Source organism: Chiloscyllium plagiosum, unplaced genomic scaffold (genome assembly GCF_037043375.1).
Source record: "Chiloscyllium plagiosum isolate Xiang-an unplaced genomic scaffold, Cpla_swu_hap1 HiC_scaffold_3, whole genome shotgun sequence".
Lineage (NCBI taxonomy): Eukaryota > Metazoa > Chordata > Chondrichthyes > Orectolobiformes > Hemiscylliidae > Chiloscyllium > Chiloscyllium plagiosum.
This window is the reverse complement of record NW_028270141.1, coordinates 27,767,669-27,791,310: the sequence shown is the minus strand read 5'-3', so window position 1 is coordinate 27,791,310 and position 23,642 is coordinate 27,767,669.

Sequence of the window (23,642 nt, the reverse complement as noted above, 5' to 3'; positions counted from 1 at the left end):
AGGAATAACAGTGCCATTCTTATCTCCTTGAAAGCTTTGACTCTTTGTACATAAAATGACATATGGTGCTGTTGCTTGAATTGTTTCAGTTGTTTAATGCTGAAAGCTGAGGTGAAAGTTTAACTTACCATCTCTTTTTCCAGGGCCTTTCGGGAGGGGTTATAAATGCTGGCTTAGCCAGCAACACCCACATTCTACAAATGAATAAAAATAATGCTTTTAGAATGAACTTCTCTTCAATAAAAACAATCTTTTCTCTGAAATGTGTATTCTATTCTGTCTGTCTCAATCAGCTTTAACAATCACATATTCCAACATATAATTGCTTTTTAGTCAAATAAATGTTAATAGTATCTTGTGTTCTTGCTAGCCAAAACCACAAGTATGTCTGATAATCACTGACTCTCAATGTATCTAATTTTGCTACCAATTAAATAACATCCTGTGGCCAACTCCTTACAACTCTTTAGTTTTAATGTCTCTGGCTGTCTGAATTTCTTACATTCCTGGCTATATGATACAGAAATGCATCAAAGCAATGTAACTATTTTTTTGGACATTCATTGCAATGACATTTGGGAATCACATCTCAGTTTCTGGGCATGAATAGTTTGGATCTTTCACATCCAAATTGAATATATGGGTGATGTTGCAAACAGCAGTATAAAAGAAAAATCTCAATGCTAATACACAAGCAAATACTGACTACTTTACCGGCTACCAAGAAAGATTTCTAATACAAATGATGAACCATTGTCTATAAGTTCAGCGAATGGTACATGACAGTGATGATCATCAGTGTCTATAATCTTTTATGCTCAGCAATTTGTTTAGTAATCCCAGTGTAATGAAAAAAAATGAAAGAACTACTGAAATTTGTTAGTTCGGGGAGGTGTCAGTGGGGGAGCACTTTGGGGCCAACGATGATAAATCTATTATGTTTTAAAATAGTGATAAAAAAGGATAGACTAGATCTAACAATTGAAATTCTAAATTGAAGGAAGGCTACTTTTGACGGTATTAGGCAAAAACTTTCAAAAGCTGATTGGGTGCAGATGTTCACAGGTAAAGAGATGACTGGAAAATTGGAAGCCTTCAGAAATGAGATAACAAGAGTCCAGAGACAGTATATTCCTGTTAGGGTGAAAGGAAAGGCTGATAGGTATAGGGAATGCTGGATGACTGGAAAAATTGAGGGTTGGTTAAGAAAAAGAAGGAAGCATATGTCAGGTATAGACAGGATAGATCGAATGAATCCTTAGAAGAGTATAAAAGCAGTAGGACTATACTTCAGAGGGAAATCAGAAGGGCAAAAAGGGGACATGAGATCACTTTGGCAAATAGGATTAAGGAGAATCCAAAGAGTTTTTACAAATACATGAAGGACAAAAGGGTAACTAGGGAGAGAATAGGACCCCCCAAAGATCAGCAAGGCAGCCTTTAAGTGAAGCCAGAGGAGGTGTGGGAGATACTAAACGAGTATTTTGCATCAGTGGTTAATGTGGAGAAAGACATGGAAGATATAGAATGTGGAGAAATAGATGGTGACATCTTGAAAAATGTCCATATTACAAAGGAGAAAGCGCTGGATGTCTTGAAGCATAAATTCCCAGGATCTGATCAGGTATAAACTAGAACTCTGTGGAGAGCTAGGGAAGTGATTGCTGAGCCTCTTGCTGAGATATTTGTATCATCGATAGTCATAGATGAGGTGCCAGAAGACTGGAGGTTGGCTAACGTGGTATAATTATTTAAGAAAGGTGGTAAGGACAAGCTAGGGAACTATAGACCGGTGAGCCTGATGTTAGTGGTGGGCAAGTTGTTAGAGGGAATCTTGAGCCCAAGATTTACACTTATTTGGAAAGGCAAGGACTGATTAGGGATAGTCAGCATGGCTTTGTGCATGGGAAATCATGTTTCATGAACCTGATCGAGTTTTTAGAAAAACTAACAAAGAGGATTAATGAGGGCAGAGTGGTGGATGTGATCTATATGAACGTAAGGCGTTCGATAAGATTCCCCATGGGAGACTGGATGGCACGGTTATATCTCATGGAATACAGGAAGAACTAGCCATTTGGATACAGAACTGGCTTGAAGGTAGAAGACAGAGGGTAGTGGTGCAGGGTTGTTTTTTAGACTGAAGGCCTGTGACCAGTGGAATGCCACAAGATTGGTACTGGGTCCACTACTTTTCGTCATTTATATAAATGATTTGGATATGAACATAGGAGGTATAGTTAGTAAGTTTGCAGATGACCCCAAAATTGGAGGTATAGTGGACAGCGAAGAAAGTTATCTCAGATTACAATGGGATCTTGATCAGATGGGCCAATGGGTTGAGGAGTGGCAGAAGGAGATTCATTAAGATAAATGTGAGGTGCTGCCTTTTGGGAAAGCAAAACTTATATACTTAATGGTATGGCCTTAGCAGGACTTATACGCTTAATGGTATGGTCTTAGGGAGCATTACTGAACAAAGAGACCTTGGAGTACAGGTATATAGCTCCTTGAAAGTAGAGTTGCAGGTAGATAGGATAGTGAAGAAGGCGTTTGGTATGCTTTCCTTTATTGGTCAGAGGAGTGAGTGCAGGAGTTGGAAGGACATGTTGCAGCTGTACAGAGCATTAGTTAGGCCACTGTTGGAATATTGCATACAATTCTGGACTCCTTCCTATCGGGAAGAATGTTGTGAAACTTGAAAGGGTTCAGAAAAGGTTTACAAAGATGTTGCCAGGGTTGGAGGATTTGAGCTATAGGAAGAGGCCGAATAAGCTGGGCTGTTTTCCCTGGAGAGTTGAAGGCTGAGGGCTGACCCTATAGAGGTTTATAAAATCATGAGGGGCATGGATAGGATAAGTAGACAAAGTCTTTTCCCTGGGGTGGGGGAGTCCAGAACTAGAGGGCATAGGTATAGGGTGAGAGGGGAAAGATATAAAAGAGACCTAAGGGGCAACTTTATTTACACAGAGGATGGTGTGTGTATGAAATGAGCTGCCAGAAGGAGTGGTGGAGGCTGGTACAATTGAAACATTTAAAAGGCATCTGGATGGGTATATTAATAGGAAGGGTTCAGAGGGATATGGGCTAAGTGCTGGCAAATGGGACTAGATTGGACGGGAATATCTGGTCGGCATGGATGAGTTGGACCGAAGGTTCTGTTTCCGTGCTGTACATCTCTATGACACTATGACTCTAAATATCTAGATGCTGACACATTTACCTTCTATGAGTATGCAATCTACTGTTTATTTATGACTTGTTCTAAAACAGACCTGATAATTTAGCAAGAATCTATCAATACAGCACCTAAATCACCATATACTTTGACAAATAAAATGTTCGATGTTGGCCTGATTAAACTTTCCCTTAAGTACTTTTCATGATCTCCTGTCTTGCCCACAAATTCTTCACCTAGCTGGCTCTTTCAAGGAAAGAAGTTCTCATTTTCAGGTGCCAAGGATGATAAGCAGCAATTCTTGTAACCAATAGTCCTCTCGACATGTCTTGCTCTTCTCTTTCTTCTGACCACATCATTCTTTTCATTCTCATTCCTTGCCATGTTTTCTTTATGCTTTCTGAACTTGGTAGATCAGTCCTCAATGAAGGCCTCAGCTTCATTCCCTAATCAACCATCCCCAGCCTTAACTACTTTGATTGGCACAACATTGAGCTTTTTCTTCTGTTGCCTTCACTACCATGTCCAATGCTTTGGTTGGAATCTTCCGCCGTAATTTCCAATTCAAGGAACATATTGTCATCAGGCCTGCTGAAAATGGCAGCACAGTTGCTTGGTGAAGAGATCCTCAATTTGTGAGGGTGAAAGCCATGCTTTGATTCTTCAGTTAGCTGAAGCACTCAGGTAATGATGTGATAAATATTGGAAAATATGTTTTAGCATTATTTGCATCATCAATGATCAGAGGCCAATTCTGTCCCAAACATTCAACCAAATTCCAGAATGTATGCTCTGTAATGTTTTTCTCTCTCCTGCTGAAGAAAGGGCTAGTGACATTGGGCCCTGAAGAACCAATTTTTTGCATCTTACAATGCCCTTTCAACAAATGGTGTCTTCGGTCCACTGCATACCATAAACTTTGAGGGGTTAATGCAAGCTGGTGGCATGCAGAGCAGATGGATCAATGCTCATTTGTTGCCAGTTTTCCAATTTAGAGCTCCACAACCCAGCCTATACTCTCTCTTAACCTTGCACTGTGAACCTTACATTAGGCAGCATGATACAATTTCTCTTTCTTGCCTCATTTCCCAATCTGTGGTATTTATAAGAACAATCAATTGTTGATAGATCAGTTTTATTTATTTTTGATTTACTTCTTCTGGCTGTGGGAATTTGTGAGTTTTTTATTGTTTAATAAATTTTGATAATGTATTGGAAGTGGTGTTGCATTTCTTTATTTTCTTGCATATTTTCTACACATATTAGTTCCTACAACATGTAAGTAGTTACTAGGCCTTCCAAACTGTTGCTGGAGATATTGACAACATCTCTCAGTTAAGGTTTATATATCAACCTTTACAGAGACATTACCTCACACCGCTTGCAAGTTGGACTTGAACCTAGGTTGAATCAGAGATAGAGACACTACCACTGTGCCACAAGAGCTTTTCAATTCATTACTTCAGCACATGTGTGATGACGCTGCTCCTTTAACAAGGTCATGGTGTCCTTGGCTTTTTTTTTCAGAGAGGTTTTCAGAGACATACTCCAAAAAGTCTGGGCTTGGAAGGGTTTGAGGGCCATTTGATTAAAGCTAACAGATACTGCCTCAGGCAAAGAGCTTCTAAGTAAGAAAAAACACTTGTATAGTGAAAAAGGTGTGGTCAGTTCTCCTATACACTGAAAGTAGTCAGGCAGTTGAAAAAGCTGCTGGATGCAAAGAAGCAGGTCCATACTGACCCTCCCTCTCTCTGACATCTCTCCTGTAAGACCCTGTGTTTGATTTTGCCTTTTGTGCCAAGGGATGTTTATGGGGATTGTTGCAAGTATTGGGAACTGCATCATTAAGTTGGGATAAGCTATTGGGTTTTCGGATAGGTTAAGTTACTCAGTATTCTCTTCTTTTTGTTTATGTTTAATTTGGTAATCTTGTAAATAAATTCTGTTTTGTTTAAAACTAAGAGGTTTGATCAGCTGCATCTCTCTTGGAATACCTGCGTTACACCTGGCTAAAACACTGAGCATAGTTAAGGTCCGGGCTACTTTCTTGAAATGTTTTGAGGGGTCTGGCCTGGTCCATAACAGATGGCTGCATAAGGCATTGAGGCTAACTATTGAAAGAGAGATATCCTCATTTCATTTTCTTTTGCTAAGTAAGCAGGAGCAGGTGGAGTAAGCACAAGTATTCGCGAGAATTGCAGATTTCTCATGTTACAGGAAGCCATTGATTACTTTCACATTACTGTGTGTGACCTTCATGTCAACACTGCCCAATACCAGAAGCAAAAGGAATTATGCATACAACCAGAGTGGAATCATAGGCAGCAAATCATGCAGATTAATGCCAGTATCCTTGCAGCTGTCACAACATGTTTACTGTGAACAAGTCCATTACGCCAGCTATATTTAAATCACAATGAAAAACATATGGATGGCAATGTGATGACATGGCTCGTGATTCCAGCATGCAACCCCATGGCTTTACCATTTTCTTACTTCTACTAATGTAAGATATGGGCTTTGCTAGCCACACCAGCATTTACTACCCATCCTTAATTACCCATGCTTAAGGTAGTGACGAGGTACCTTCCTGAACCACTGTCATGCACGTGATGTGGGTACCCACACATTGCTACTGGAGAGGAATACAATGCTATATAGGCCAGGAATTCCCAAAGTGGGGGTCAGGACCACCCAGTACGATTTGTAGGAATTCTATGCACATTTTCTTTTTTTTTTACATGTTAAATGTATGAGACAACTTTCATTCCCCAAAAAATAGGACAGTAGAAAGACTAAAACTACATTGGAAAATCATCACCATCTTACTTCCAAACTAATTTTGGCTTTGACCACAGCATATGATTAAAATTCCCATGCTCAAGCTACTGGAGTAGTAATAGAAGCAGGTTGTATTTGTCATTTCTACAGTATACAATTGATACAGTGAAAAACAAGACAGCATTCCTCCAGGACCAAGCGTGCTACATGAACAGCACAAACTACACACTCGTACATGGCATAAAGTGTATGCAAAGTGCAAAACACAGTATCATAGAAGAATGATAAAGAATAGACATTTTTCTAGCAGCAATTCAAAGTCGTGAAAAGAATTTCAGATGGGAAAAGTCCGATCATACTGTGTTAAGGAGCCTGATGGCTTGGGAGAAGAAACTGTACTATAACTATAACTGTATACAACAAAACCTTGATCATCCGGCATTCGATTATCTGAATATCGGATTATCCGACAAAATCACAAGGTCCCGATGCTTGGCTAAGCTATGTTATCCGGCATTTGATTATCGGGCATTCGATTAATTGAAGGAAATACTCCCCGCCCGTGTCCTTCAGATAATCGAGTTTCCTCTGTATCACCTCATCTCAACATTGCACAACCCACAGTTTCTGGTCTCACTTGTACTTCCTCTAAACCATAGTGCCTTACCTATACCTCAATTATCTCTGCCTTTCTAACTCTTCCAGGCAATGCTACCTACTTACAATAAATGTCAGGTAACTTGCTTTTTAAAACCAGTGCAACAATCCTTCAATAATCCTTTGGTAATTTTTTTAAACAGATTTTCTCATTTCAGTCCACAATCAAAATTACAGAAAAAGTAAAATAAAAAGTATGGTCATTGCAATAGTTCCTCCTGTGCTGCTAAGAAAAAGATCCAGCCTTCTTACTCATCTTCTGTCATCTGATTAACCTGGCTTTTACCATTAAGTTAATCTGATGATTAAGTGGTTGGATATTCCACCTTTTACCTTTCAGAGTTAAAAAGATATGGGCTATTCCCTGTCAAATACAAGGAAGGTCTAGCCATCAACTTGGTCCAAAGAGAGAGATATTTTGTCTATTGGTCTACCAACTTAATCTAAACATCAAAGTCACCATCAGTGGATATTGTAAAGCAGTTTCCAATGTTGCTATAAGTATGAGTCACTAAGACAATTGCAACTTTAGTTTCCCTTTGGGAAGAAAATCATTCTCAGGGGAACAGAAGTTACAAGGAATTTCAGCATGCTTGTGGATAGAGCATTATTAATTACTTATGTTCTTCACTTTATCTGATTGCCACGATGAAAGAAATTATATATCTGTGTGGATCCTAGTCTTTTGACATTATTATTATTAGAGAGCTAGATATTTTCTAATTAAACTGTTCAGAGATGCTATAACACACATCTGGAGCAGTAGGACATGAACCTGGACCTTACTGGTTTCAGAGGTAGGAATACTACCACTGTGCCACAAGCGACCCTTTTTTGATAGGTGTATATCACTGAGCTATTGGGAACACCTGAGTGCCAGAGCTTTGTGATCTTGCGTGCTAGAAATAATTTACTTGAAGTTCCGATCTAGACTAAACACCAGTTGTACAATATGGTTATTTAGCAGCTTTTGGCAGTTTAGTCATTATGGATCAAGTTGAAAATGGATAGTTGTAGCTTTTTAATAATTTTATCCTTTCATTTAACTCCAAGAGGATGTCAAAACATTTGGGAAGGCCTTGTAATGTCAAAAATTGGATCTGCTGTGCTGAAGACACAAATTATATCAGATTATGTACAGCACAATTTGAAATGAAGCAACATGTTATTCCAGAATTCCTGTCTATATTTTTCTGTTGAAAACAATTACTTACATATAGAATGTCACTAGTGTAATGTGGCCACCACATTTGCCTTCACTATAAGAATAATTCATTGCAGTACGACATGTGAAATGCTTGTCCATACTGTCTCTGTGCTGGAGTGTGCCATGAGCTGGAATGGTGAAATTCGATTGTGAAATGGGCAAAAGCAAATCAGTCATCAGTTTTAAATCTGAGCAATCTGAAAGAGAGAAATCAGATGGAGTGGAAACTGGATATTCAGCTCACTATTCTCTGTTTAGCACTATTTTTTCTTTCACCCCACTATTTTACCTTTTCTCAGGCATCAGTGAACTGCTCCCATAAACTTTGTAGACCCATGTGTTGCAAACAGAGGAAAACTCAAGCCCACTTGAGAAATTCAATTTTTCCACTGATTTCCAATGAAGATCAACTACATTTAAACTCCAATTATGATTTCATAGCCAAGTGGCTGAACAATTATAATTGAAGAGTTTGCAAGCATTAAGAATGTAGATAAGTGAGAAAGTGTAGCTGGCCTTTCTTGTCAGAATTATTGATTTTTCTGTATCAACAGCTAAGACAATGTATCATTTATCTGCCCACTGTCCAACTTAAATGTATATCCATCTGCAGTGATTTAGACACTGCTTGGCTTCATATGGAGAGTCAACTCCTTGAATACTGATTCAGCTCCAGTTCTGGATATATCTTCTGAACCTTGAATTTTGGCATTTCTAACCCATTAACAAATTATGTGCATGTGTCAGCAAAAGATGCATCATTGGGAGTTGGTTTTCACTCACCATCTATTGAATTAGATTACATAAAGGTTACCACATATCAACCGAGCAGAATGTTCATACATAACGAAACTGAACGGAGAATATAAATCACAAAATACAATAAGACTATTATTTTTCATAGATCAAGAAATGAAAATGAATATCAGTTATTTAGGGTAAGAATGTTCTTTTTAATAAAGGGCATAATTATTTGCAAAAGGACCGGAAGTGAATATTTGTGAGCTAAATTATCTCTGGACCAAGACAATGTAGCCAGAGTGAAGCTCTATAATGTGAGCAGCCTGACGATTCCTGTCAGTCCTCAATAACCACTGATTGAAGACATTGGTCCATCAGAAAAGGCTTCCTTCTGTTCTCTTCTATGCTCACAAATTCAGCAAGATTCCTGTATACTAGAAGGAACAATGTGTTCATTTGAATACCTGAGCTTAACAAAGTGTTTACAGTGAGGAAATAAGAGAATAAAAGATAGCTGCTCCGTCAGCGAATAGAAGGTAGAGCAAAATTACAGTTTTTTTTAGATTAGATTACTTACAGTGTGGAAACAGGCCCTTCAGCCCAACAAGTCCACACCGACCTGCCGAAGCGCAACCCACCCAGACCTATTCCCCTCACCTAACACTACGGGCAATTTAGTATGGCCAATTCACCTAACCTGCACATTTTTGGGTTGTGGGAGGAAACCGGAGCACCCGGCGAAAACCCACGCAAACAATGTACAAATTCCACACAGAGAGTAGCCTGAGGTGGGAATTGAACCTGGATCTCTGGCACTGTGAGGCAGCAGTGCTAACCACTGTGCCACTGAAATTTAAATGAGCTAACAAAGAAGATTGATGAGAGCAGAGCAGTAGATGTGATCTTTCTGGACTTCAGTAAGGCATTCGACAAGGTTCCCCATGGGAGACTGATTAGCAAGGTTAGATCTCATGGAATGCAGGGAGAACTAGCCATTTGGATACAGAAGTGGCTCAAAGGTAGAAGACAGAGGGTGGTGGTGGAGGGTTGTTTTTCAGACTGGAGGACTGTGACTAGTGGAGTGCCACAAGGATCGGTTCTGGGTCCTCTACTTTTTGTCATTTACAGAAACGATTTGGATGCAAGCATAAGAGGTACAGTTAGTAAGTTTACAGATGATACCAAAATTGGAGGTGTAGTGGACAGCAAAGAGGGTTACCCCAGATTACAACAAGATCTTGACCAGATGGGCCAATGGGCTGAGAAGTGGCAGATGGAGTTTAATTCAGATAAATGCGAGGTGCTGCATTTTGGGAAAGCAAATCTTAGCAGGACTTAGACACTTAATGGTTAGGTCCTAGGGAGTGTTGCTGAACAAAGAGATCTTGGAGTGCAGGTTCATAACTCCTTGAAAGTGGAATCACAGGTAGATATGATAATGAAGAAAGCGTTTGGAATGATTTCTTTTATTGGTCAGAGTATTGAGTCCAGGAGTTGGGAGGTCATGTTGCGACTGTACGGGACATTGGTTAGACCACTGTTGGAATATTGCATGCAATTCTGGTCTCCTTCCTATCGGAAAGATGTTGTGAAACTTGAAAGGGTTCAGAAAAGATTTACAAGGATGTTGCCAGGGTTGGAAGATTTGAGCTATAGGGAGAGACTGAACAGGCTGGGGCTGTTTTCCCTGGAGCGTTGGAGGCTGAGGGGTGGGCTTATAGAGGTTTACAAAATTATGAGGGGCATGGATAGGATAAATAGACAAGGTCTTTTCCCTGTGGTCGGGGAGTCCAGAACTAGAGGGCATATGTTCAGGGTGAGAGGGGAAAGATATAAAGGAGACCTAAGGGGCAACCTTTTCACGCAGAGGGTGGTATGTGTATGGAATGAGCTGCCAGAGGAAGTAGTAAAAGCTGGCACAATTGCAACATTTAAGAAGCATTTGGATGGGTATATGAATAGGAAGGGTTTGGAGGGATATGGGCCGGGTGCTGGCAGGTGGGACTAGATTGGGTTGGGATATCTGGTCGGCATGGACAGGTTGGACTGAAGGGTCTGTTTCCATGCTGTACATCTCTATGACTTTAGTCTTTGTTTAGAAAATATCTCAATGACTTTGTGGGAATGGTTAAGAAAACAAATGGGAATAGGTAGGTAGTAAATGTTGAGATGCAGCTATGTGCAGGATAAAATCAATAAAAGCTTGAAAAAAAGTGATATTTAGAAGTTTTCCAATAATGCAGAAAGAAGTTAGGTTGAGGATTTTGGGAAAAGATTTTGGACACCCTGGTCAGATATTTTTTAATTCTTCACGGGATGTAATCAATGTTGGCTGGTCCAGCATTTATTGCCTGTTCCTGGTTGCCTATCCCTAATTGCCCTTGAGAATGTGGTGATGAGCTGTAGCTTAAACTGCTGCAGTCTATGTGCTGTAGCTAGACTGACAATGTCCTGAAGGAGGGAATTCCAGGATGTTGATCCACCTATACTGAAGGAACGGCAATATATTTCTAAGTCATGATGTTGAGTGTCTTGGAGAGGAGTTTGAAGGTGGTGTTGTTCCCAAATTTCTGCTGGCTTTTTCCTTCCAGCTGGTAGTGGCTGTGGGTTTGGAAGGTACTATCTAAGGTTCTCTGGTGAATTTCTGTAGTGCAACTTGGAGAAGGTGCACACTGCTGCTACTGAGCGTTGGTGATGGACTGACTGAATATTTGTGTATGTGGCACAAAACAAGCATGCTGCTTTGACCTGGATGATATAAAGCTTACTGAGTGTTGTTGGAGCTGCACTCAACCAGGCAAGTGGAATATTCCATCTCACTCCTGACTTGCAATTTGTTGTTGGTGGACAGACTTTGGTGAGTCAGAAGAGGCGTTTTTCACTGCAGTATTCCAAGCCTCTGACATGCTCTTGTAGACACTGTAAGCCCAGTTCAGTTTCTGGTCAATGGTTTCCCCTTGGTGTTAATAGTAGGGGATTCAGTGATGGCAAAGCCATTGAATGTCAATGGGCAATGCTTAGATTGTCTCATATAGGAGATAGTCATTGTCTGGCATTTGTGCAGCATAAATGTTACTTGCAATTTTTCATCAGAAGTCTGGATATTGTCCAGATCTAGTTGCATTATGACATGGAGTGAGTCAGTATTTGAGGAGCTGAGAAAGATACTGAACATTGTGCAATAATAGGCAAACACTTCCCACTTCTGACCTTATGATAATGGGAAGGTCATTGATGAAGCAGCTGAAGATGGTTGGCATTAGACATTATCCTGAGGAACTCCTACAGAAAAAAAATGCTGGAGTAGAGATGGCTGATCTTCAAAACAACCACCTTCTTATGTGCCAGATATAACTCCAACTATTGGAGACATGCCCCCCCACTCCATTTACCCCTAGCTCCCAGAGGCCCATAGATTCCAGTTTTGCCAATGCACCTTGATGCTAAATTCAGTCAAATGCAGTATCGATGTCAAGGGCAGTCATTCTCACTGTACCTCTCGAATTTAGCTTTTACCCACATTTAAACCAAGGCGTAATGAGATTAGGATGTGAGTGGCCCTGGTGGAACCCAAACTACACACCAGCGAGCAGATTATTCTGAGTAGATGCGGCTTAATGTTGATGACATCATCCATCACCTCTACTGATGATTGAGATAAACTAAAAGAGTGATAATTTTCCAGGTTAGTTTTCTCCTGCTTTCTGTATGCAGGAGATACCTGGGAGATAGTCCACATTGTTGGGTAGACGTCTATAATTATAACTGTACTGGAACAACTTGGCTAAGGATGGGGCAAGTTCTGGAGTACAAGTCCTTAGTACTATTGCCAGAATATTGTCAGGGCGCACAGCCTTTATAGTATCCAATGCCTCCAACAGTTTCTTGATATCATGTGGAATGAATTGAATTGGCTGATGACTGGGATCTCTGTAAAATTTTATTTTCGACTAATTGTGGAAGCAGAGAAGTAAGTACATGGAACTTCCACTGAGGCCTGCATTGGGTTTTGTTGTGTGATTATGTTCTTTTTGTTCTTTATAGCAGTTACATTTTAGAACAAATGGTCTTGCATGGACATTCGTTGATACTCATAAGTATTAGCCATTTATGCACAAAGGTTTTCCCATGATAATTCTCATTTCTTAAGTGTCAAAAATTAAGGTACTCTAATTTTCATTGATTGCAATTAAATTTGTTCACTTGGCACGCCTTCTCTCAGAAGACTTGTTGATGACACTGTAAACGATGGTTTCCCTTTTCATGTACTGCTAGTTCATTCATAGAAGTACCCTGAGTCTTGTGTCTCTGATTGTGTTGTTGTTGCTCTTCCTTTCTTCTCTTCCTCCTTCTGTTCTCATTCTTAATGAAGCCATACAGCTTGTAGATTAAGTAGATCAAACATCTGGCATAGAAGTGCTGATCTGTGAAGAAGCCTCAGGATTGAGTTGTATGTTTTCCATTTTAGACCTTGGCACAGTCGTGCACCCTTTGTGCACCTTGCCAGGCTGCTTGCAACTTGGTTTGAAAGCCTGCTTGGAAGCCACTCAGACATGGAGAAATGTAACCCCCAACAGCCCCCTCATAATTGGTCTTCCCCTTCCTGATGCTGCAGTGAGTAAAATATTTGATGACTTAATCTTTATACTATTTTCTATGCAATCCAGCTCTGTTGCCCTCCTGTAACCCCTTTGGTCCAGACCTACAACCTTGGAATGCAGAACCTGCATGACTTTTATGCTCATATCATTAACTTGCCTATGCATGGCAAGTGAATGATTAAACTGAATAACACCCCAGCACCATTAGTACTTATCAAGGGGCAATGCATAATATGATGTGTTGGGAAAGTGACTGTTCACGATTTTATTCTCTTTTGCTCTGCAGTGACTATTTCCCTATATTGCAAAGGTCTCAGCTGAGTACTTGAGCATTTGTATTTATTCCAGGGTCTGTTTGACTCTCTGCACGTGTTGTGCAAGAATATGTGAAAACAGGTCAGGGGTCCTTCCCATTTGTACTGCTCATTGTCAGAGAATCCATCTGAATCTGTGGCATTTAAATTCTCATTCAACTCTTTTACACGCTATACAACCCCTTTAGAGTAAACCTGTGCCTTACAACTGTTGATGGCCTTCTTGGTTTCACAGTCATTCCCTTTTGTCATTCTTCAACCTTCCTCTGTGATAATCCTGCTCTTCCACCTGATACCCTTCAGAAATTCTGTTCAACCCCACATGTATTTCCTCACTCTTATTAAATCAGACACTCTCGCTCCCTCCACAGCAAATCTAATTGTGGATTCCACACTTGACATGCGGCTCCCATGCTTCCTTCTCCCCATTGCCCCATTAAGGTCAATCTGCCCTGAGCAGCTCAGTTTGCTCCCTTGATTTCACAAGATCCTCCCAGTATCCAGGATAACCAAGTCCTTAAGCTCCATTCAGTATATTTTCTTTCTACCCAGCGCACTTTTCTATCTGCCTTGTTTAGTAAATCCCCTTCTAGATTGATCCCTGTTTTAAATTGAGCTCCATGTGGCTGCCTAGATGAGATTTGCTGAAATTAACATGTGTGCCTCAGTAGTGTGCCCAGTCAGCCTTCAGCCAAAAACGTAAAAGTTTAACTTTAAGAAGGAAGACGTCATATGACTAGGATTTTCATCATGCTGGTCGATCTGATCAGGCTTTATCCCAGACAATGCACAAAGAAACAGCTTGTCAATAAAGGGAGTACAGGTTCATAGTTCATTGAAAGTGCAGTCACAGGTTGACAGGGAAGTGAAGAAAGTATTTAGTACATTTGCCTTTCTTGGTCAGTGCACTGAGTATAAGAGTTGGGAGGTCATGTTGTGGCTGTACAGGACACTGGTTCGACTACTTTTAGAATACTGCATTCAAATCTGGTCTCCCTGCTATAGGAAAGATGTTGTGCAACTTGAAAGCATTCAGAAAAGATTTACAAGGATGTTGCCAGGATTGGAGGGTTCGAGCTACAGGGAGAGGCTGAATAGGTTGGGGTTACTTTCCCTGGATCGTTGGAGGCTGTATATAAACCTCAGAGAGTTTTATAAAATCATGAGGAGTATGGAGAGGGTGAATAGGCAAAGTCTTTTCCCCAGGCTACGGGAGTCCAAAACCAGAGGATATAGGTTTAAAGTGAGAAGGGAAAGAGTTACAAGAGACCTAATGAGCAACATTTTCATTCAAGAGGGTGGTGTGTGTATGGAATGATTTGCCAGAGAAGGTGATTGAAGCTGGTAAATTAGCAACACTTAAAAAGCAACTGGATAGGTATATGAATAGAAAGGATTTAGAGAGATATGGGCCAAGTGCTGGCAAATGGGACTAGATAATTTAGGATATCTGGTAGGCACAGATGAATTGAATCAAATGTTTTGTTTCCATGCTTTATAACCCTATGAGTCAGGTGAGTGAAAGAGTTTTTACTCACTGGAGCTTGGAAGAAATCATCTGCCCCATCAGATACATGCCTCATTCATTTAACTGCATTTGCAAACACATATTTCCCATTCTTGCCAAGGTTTTGCATTCATGAATGAAATTCCAGAGGGTTGGTGTGTTGATGAGTTTCTATGACATGCTAATTAAGGCAAAATTGATTGCCAACAATGAAGCTAAGGCAACCAATTCTACCTGGGAGTTTCTAAGAATTTAATCACAAAACATTAACCCGCTATTGGGAAACTAAACTTTTTCCTCCCACCCAAGTAAGATCTCCTGCTCAGCTTTTCACAGGCCCAGAAAATTCTGCTCATTGACAAATTTCACTTTAAACTCTGTTGCCACTGAATGTGTAAAGAGAGAGAGAGAGAGACAGACAGACAGAGAGCAAGTGCAAAAAATGGTAATCTGCATTTGAACCCCTTAATTATCCATGAGCAATGTCTGCAGGGATCTGTTAAAAGTGTTAATAAAATGTAGCACTCTCTTAAATCACAAACCATTCCAGCCTGTTCTTGGGTCCCTTGAGAAATTTATTAATATTAGCTATAACCACAACAAACAGGCTGACTGATGTTCATCTATAACATGTCATCTTTAATCAACAACTTAGTATGTTAACATAATTAACACCACTAGACTGTAAAACTATTCAGTGTGTTACGATACACTGCAGAGAGGAAATACATAACAAATAACTTTGATACTTTCATCATGTGTGGCTTCTTATGTATTTTGAATGCATTGTCACAGTTAAAGTAAAATAATGTTAATGTACATTCTATTGGAATCATTTTTCTACTATTTATGATAATGCATTAAGATGGATAAAACAATTGATTGCATTCTATAGTACAGAAAATATTTGGGATCTGCACATGTTGCCTCATAAAAGGAAGAAGTCACTGTTTCCTGACACAAACTATGGTTTTGATCCCAGCTGTTGTTAATACTAGACAGGTCAGATCTCTGAATGAAACCTGGCCTGCTCGATCATGTGTTAAATGCTTTTGCATTTGGTTACTGTGTGTGTCAGCGTGGAATCTGATTCACATGAGGCTACAGATTTTCTTTTTATTAACAGCAGAGCATAAGTTTCTTGCACAAAAGAACAAACACCAAATGCTGGCAAATGGGACTGGATTAATTTAGCATATTTGGTCGGCATGGACCAAAGGGTCTGTTTCATGCTGTGCAGTTCTATGACTCGATGTAGAAGAGAGCTAGAATGAAGACTCAATCTGGGAGAAATATCGCTCCAGTTTTAATATTTGAAAATCTTTAATAATTGATGCTTTTCAGTTGCCATTTTGCAATATCAATGACCAAAAATTCTAAGTCATATAAACAAGTTATATTATACAGTTATATCATATAATTAAATAAACACAAGTTGTTGCCAAGACTCGTTGCCTTATTCTTTATCCGATGGTAACTGGCTCCACCACTCCGGTTGCAAAAGACGCTGCTCCCTACAGGAAAATGCCAATCAGTTCTTCTACTCTGTACTCTTCCCCCACTATTGCTTAACTGTTGTCAGAGACTCCAAGAAAGCGTCACTCGATCCAAAATGCTAACTCTGATTTCTCAGCAGAAATGCTGCCAGACCTGCTGAGCTTTTCCAGCAATTTCTGCTTTACAGCATTAGCAGTTCTTTTACATTTTATTCTGCTAAACTAACCATTGTTAAAAAGAGAAAAGATGTCAAAGCACTTCATCTTGCACCCATCAGAACTGGAAAGAAATACTAAAAAAATGGAACAATTTATACAACCATGAGAGGGGTTGTGAAGTAATGGTAATGTTGCTGGATATTCAGTGGATATGAATTCATGGCAGATGGTGAAAGCTGATCTGAAACTAAAAGCTAGCCCATTGTCAACCATGTAAGCACTGCACAAAAAATCTGTTTCTCTATTGGGAAGGGACTCTGATATCTTTACCTGGTCTACAGTTGACTCCAGACCCATAGCAATGTAGTTGACTCTTATCTGCCCTCTGGATTAGTGATTGTCCTCCATTCTATAAATGAATTTGAAAGCATAAAGAGAAGAGGGTGCCGTTTGGACTTTGACATAGAGATGCAGCAGGAACTGCAAATTGTCTTAACTGATTGATTTCAACTCTGATTGGTCAGGACATTGTCATGGCCATACTGCTTCCAGGGCTCAATTACCCATTTATTCAGTGAGAAAAGGTGTATTGTATGGATTTGTTTAAGAGAAGGGGCAGGCAGTCAAGAGGGGATGTGAGGAAAAACCTTTTCACGCAGAGGGTGATGGGAATCTGGAACTCACTGTCCATAAGTGTGGTAGGGACAGAAGCCTTCATAACATTTAAGCAGTATTTAGATATACACTTTCCATACCAAGGCATACTAAGTGCCGGGAAATGGGATTAGAATAGTTATAGAGTCGTAGAGTCATGGAGATGTACAGCACAAAAACAGACCCTTGGGTCCAACTCGCCCATGCCAACCAATTATCCTAACCTAATCTCGTCCCATTTGCCAGCACTTGGCCCATATCCCTCTAAACCTTTCCTATTCATATACCCATCCAGATGCCTTTTAAATGCCTCCAGCACTTCCTCTGGCAGCTCATTCCATACATGCACCATACTCTGTATGAAAACATTGCCCCTTTGGTCCCTTTTATATCTTTCCCCTCTCACCCTAAACCTATGCACTCTAGTTCAAGACTCCCCACCCCAAGGAAGAGACTTTATCTATTTGTCCTAACTATGCCCCTCATGATTTTAAAAATCTCTAAGGTCATCCCTCAGCCACTGAAACCCCAGGGAAAACAGTCCCAGCCTGTACAGTCTCTCCCTATAGCTCAAATCTTTCAACCCTGGCAACATCCTTGTAAACCTTTTCTGAATCATTTCGAGCTTTATAACAACCTTCCGACAGGAAGGAGACCAGAATTGCAAGCTATATTCCAAAAGTGGCCTAACTAATATCCTGCAACTAACAGCTGCAACATGACCTCCCAACTCCTATACTCAATGCTCTGACCAATAAAGTAAATTGACCTGCATGGATATGATGGATCATGAGGCCTTTTTCTGTGTTGTAAACCTCTATGATCCATTTGTGAATAAATATAATTTGTCAACCACACAAAAGAATCATGCTGCAAGCTCAATTGATAATTTTAATTTTGTTTTTGATTTAATGCTTAACAAATGTAATTCTTAATTATTTAAATACTTTTAAACTTGTATTCTAATTCTATCGGGGCCCCTTTGGGACTGTTCCTTCCCAATTTTTGCAGAATTGTACTAATTGAGTTGAAAATGCCATTTTCTTTTCCAATTTGAATGAGAAATAATTTCAAAAATAATATGTAGAATGTCACCTTACACCTTGGGACATTTGTATTTCAACTGCAGATATCAGCCCTCTATCTTACATATACCTTCTCCAAATGAGATTGCACCTTGAATTTCCTATTTAATGATGCAAACAATTGAATAGGCATTAAGTTGCCTCCTCTGGACTAAGAAAGTGAAGAGTTAAATCCCCATTCTAGGTCATTCTGACAAGTGTAAGATAGAATTTAACATTGAAATATTAGGTCAGTATCGGGATATTTGCTGATGATTATGCAATAATTAGCACCGTCCCTGACTCTTCAGATTCTGATGCAATCTATGCTAATAAGCAACAAAGACTGGATAATGTTCAGACTTAGTCTGCTTCGTGGCAAGTAACATTTGTGCCACACAAGTGCCAGGCAATGCCCATTTCCAACAAACAGCAAACTAACCATTTTCTCTTGACATCCAATAGCATTACAGTCACAGAAATCCTCCACTATCAACATCCTGAGAGTTGTCTTGACCAAAAACCAAACTGGATGTGAAGTCTGTAACAGGTGATTCACCTCCTCTTCAGCATCATCATGGTACAAGTCAGGAGTGTGACGTAATACTCCCCACTTGTCTGGATGTATTGTTTCAATAACCCGCAGAATCTCAGTTGTTTATGTGACAAAGAAGTCCACTTGATTGGCACCTCAACCACTAAGTTAACCTTTTATTCTCTCCACCACCACACAGAGTGGCAGCAGTTCCCCAAGGCCCCTTCAAAAGCACAGTCCAAATCTACGATCACTACCACCTAGAAGGACCTTCTGCAAACCTGCAATGTTCCCCTCCAGGCCACACAGCATTGGAGATAGATTTCACTGCCTTCATGGTGCTGGGATGCTCTTACTGCAGCACCATGAGGGTACTTGTACAAGATGGTGTGCACTAGTTTAAGAAGAGTTGCACCACCATTTTCTCAATTGCAATTCAGGATAAGCAACAAATGCTGCCATTGGCAGTGATGCCCAAATCCAACATAAAAAATCCAGCAAAGTTTCCTCATCTGATTGAAATGATCACTGGCTCAGTGGGATTGTTTCCATCTCTGGGTCAGAACAGCAAGTTTCAGTCTCTACTCTGGCCCTTAGCCAGAAAAGACTAAATGCTAGCTTTGAATACCAGATTGACACTCATTACAGCTATATGTTTCAGATTTAAAGCTGTGGTAGATCACCTTTGTTAAATGAATAGTTTTTATTAATATTGTTTGGTGTCCATCTGAAACAAACTGCGCTGAAGATAAAAAAAACTGAGGAAAAACACAAGGAGATCACCTTACCTCAGTAAGCAGAAAAGAACAGAGACTTGTGTGGACTAACTCACTGCTGTTGGTGATATTAAGGTGAGAGATGGCAACAGGCAGAAAGGAATAATGATTTTAATTTAAACCTGGTGATAACATCAATAAGACAACAAAATTAATTCCTTCGTGTATTGACTTTCAATTCTATTGAAGTAAGATGCCATTCTTCCAAATTAATCTCAATTTCAGGACTGAATCCCACACAGATACTGTAGATCAAAACAACAAATGCAGTTTTTTTAAAACAACCTTGCCACATCAAGTTGGAATGTAGCAATTAAATATAATTCAAACAGGGAGAAAGAGGAGGCTTGACTGTAATGCCACTTTCTGTCAGTGTACCCTATCTTAACGTTTACATACACGATTTGTTCTTTCAGACTGCCAAGAGTTGAAAAGTTATTTTGTATTAACTGCCATTGAACTGCAAGCATATGTTAACTTAGTTGACATGAGAATAGCCATTTATTGGAGTATCAATATAAGACTCCAATATGTATGTAGATATATGCTGCACTTTTCCAGAGAAAATTTGGTGCCATCTGTCAATTGTTGCTGACCTGTAATTTCTTAATCTGACTGCAACAAAATGGATTTGACACAGGCACACATTAATGAAACAAAACCTGAATTTGTGGTCCATCATTCATTGCTCCTCAACAGCTTGTCCCCAGAGTCAGTGAAGTTAATTGATACAGTTATATCTTTCCCTCATTATTTTTGTTTATGCTTGGATGGGTGTGACAATGTTGTGGTTTTAAGAGGTTATTTTGTCCTGGCTTTTTTGAAGAGAGATTTTAAAGCAGAGCTGATGAGAAGTCCACCAGAGCCACTAAACTAAACAGCTTGTGAGTCCTTGGTTTCTTTTTAAATTTGGAACAATAGAAGCATCTTGAAAGGGTGTCTTCAATCTCCCACAGAACCAGGATCTTTAGCTTAGCTTTCTGTAGTTGCTTGGAGTCTGGAAGAAATGAAAACTAGTTTTTCCCTCTGTTCATTGGAGTCAAAAGCTGGGGGTTCTTTTCCTGCTATGGCAGTTGCATGTGAGACGATTTATTTTCTAAATTTGCCTTTTGCCAAGGATATGTTTGTGGTATATTACTATACTGGAACAGTTAATTAGTAATAGTTACTGTAAGTATTCTTCTGTTACATTTTCCAATAGAGTTAGGTTATTCCAATTCTTTCTTTTTTTTGTTTTATTTTAGCCATAGTGGATGAATAAAGCGTGTTTTGCTTTAAATCCGGTAGTTTGATCAATCACATTGCATCTAGAATGCAATACCTCACATTTACTTAAAAATAAAACAACGTTAGAGTATTGACTATCTGCTGAATATTTTGGGGTGTTTTGGTTTGGTCTATAACAAAGGTATATAAAGCATCTCTGGCAAGATTGACATTTGTTATCTATCTCTAGTTGATCTTGACCTAATTGCAATTCTAAGGCATTTCAGAAGGCAGTTAAGAGTCAATCACATTGCTGTTAGTCTGAAATCATATGTAAGCCAAACCAAGTAAGGGTTCCAAATTCCCTTCCATACAGGACGTTGGCGAACCCGATGAGTTTTTATAATACTGATTGCATAATCACATTTGATTAGCATTTTAATTCCAGATTTGACAGAATTCTGATTGAACATACACTATATATTCTACATCAGTTTCTAGGAACCTCTATGTCTGTAAAGAAAGAAAATCTGTAATTAAATTTTGAGCCAAATATTGCTTATAAATTTTCACCTAAAAGCTTTCATTACAATGCAATACAACTCTGACTGAACTCTTCACGTATTTGTTTGACTGAAAGCATTCTGAGGTCTTGAAAGGTCCTAGTTTCACTTGAGTGGCGACATGATGTATTGTTAAGGTCATGATACTAATGTATCAAAACTTAAAAAAAAACATTCAGTTAACAGTAAAAAAATATGACAGGAGCTTCAAGCTTTTACTCCAGTTATTATACTTCAGAAGCATATTTTGTTCCAGATGCCCCAGACTGGCAAATCACTGTAAACTGTACCTATTTTAAAACTGCTGAGATATGTAAATTAGTATTTGTCAATGGATGTGAATTTTGAGACACTGGTCAACAATTAGCCTGCTGCCTTATTTAAAAAATAAAAATTCATTTGTTGCCATATGTGGTGCTTGATGTGTTATGTAAAGATAGGTTTTAATGAATATATAGATGAGCTTCTGAGATGTGCTATGATGTAACTGTGATCTTGGTCATCGACTGCTCAAAGGTTGGAACTTGAGCAGATGGAACCAGAAAGGTCTGCAGCCACATCATCCTGTACCTATTACTAAGAAACATTTTTAAAATAAAATTTCAGAAATAGCCTGAATGTATATAAAGAAGAGGAGAACGCATGCTAAAACATAAACAGGTATAGGTGGAGAAAGTCAGCAGGTCTGTGGAAGAAAGCAGAGTTAATGCTTTGAGTGCAATGAACCTTTTTCAGAACTGAAGAATGGCCACAGCTCTCAAAATGTCCACACTGCTTTCTGTTCACAGATGCTGCCAGACCTGCTGAGTTTCTCTAGCTTTTTCTGTTTTTGTTTCAGGTCTTCAGCATCCGCAATTCTTTGTTTTATTTTAACATATTAAAACATGTAACACTTAAAGCATGCTATGTGGTACAACATGGCAAATTTTTGCATTTAGATTCATCTTTAGTAAAACTGCTTATAAATATCATTGTGTTTTTCAGAGGTAACTAGTTGTATAGATGAGAGTGGTGCAGTTGATGTAGTTCATATGGCTTTAGCAAGGTTGTTAACAAGGTGTCAAATGGAAGACTGGTCAAACAGCAAGTACCTGTGGGATCCAGGGCAAGTTGTCAAATTGGGTCCAAAATTTGGTTTAATGGCAACAGGCTGAGGATTATGGTCAAAGGTTGGTTTGTGACTGGAAGTATTTTTCCATTCAAGTGGGTCCTTTTCTCTTTGTCATGTATATAATGACTTAGACAAGAACGCAAAAGGTTTGATCAATAAATTTGCAGATGACATAGAAGATGGTCGTGTGATAAATAGCCTTTGTTAGAGGAGGTATTGCATAAAAAGGAAGAGAGGCTATGATGAAACAGTACAAGACTAGGTTACAGATAGAATACTGTGTGCATTTCTGGTCACGAAACTAGGAGAAGGTGTAATTGCACAAGAGATTCACCAAGACATTGCTTAGACCGGAATATTTCAATTATGAAGAGAGACTGGATAGGGTGAGATCATTTTCCTTGGAGTAGAGAAGGGTGAGAGGTGGCCTACTAGAGCCACACAAATTTCTGAGTGATGTAGATAAGGTAGATTAGAAGAAACTTATCCCTTGAGGAGAGAGGTCAATAACCATATGCATAGATCTTAAGTAAGAGGCAGAAGAGTTGGAGGGGATTTAAGGAAGATTTATTTTCACCCAAAGGGTGGTGGGTATCTGGAACTCACTACTCAAAAGGGTAGTAGAAATGGGAACCTTCACACCATTTAAGAAATATTTAGATGGACACATGAAATGTCATAGAATGCAAGGTTTAGTGCTGGAAACTGAGACCAAAGTAGATAGGTGTCTGATAACTTGCATGGGCATATTGGCCAGTGGACCATTTTCTAAGCAGTAAATCCCTATAACTGACCTAAGCACATTTTTGATAGTGTAGCTCAAAACACTTGGATATTGCATGTTTTTTATGTATAGATGCATGATACCATTTAGTACACATTGTGTTATCCCACTGCTCAGTGGACCTTAATACTTCTGCAGGTCAGAAATCTAAACTTGGTTTAAGAATGGTAGATTGTAGTAATTAGATTTCAGTTAGGGTTTGCAAGGAGATTTTTATATTCAGCTTCTGGATCAATGACTGACTTTTTTTATCAAGTTGCGTTGTGTCTGTAACAAGAGGTGTAACCTCTAGTGTAAGAGAAATTGAA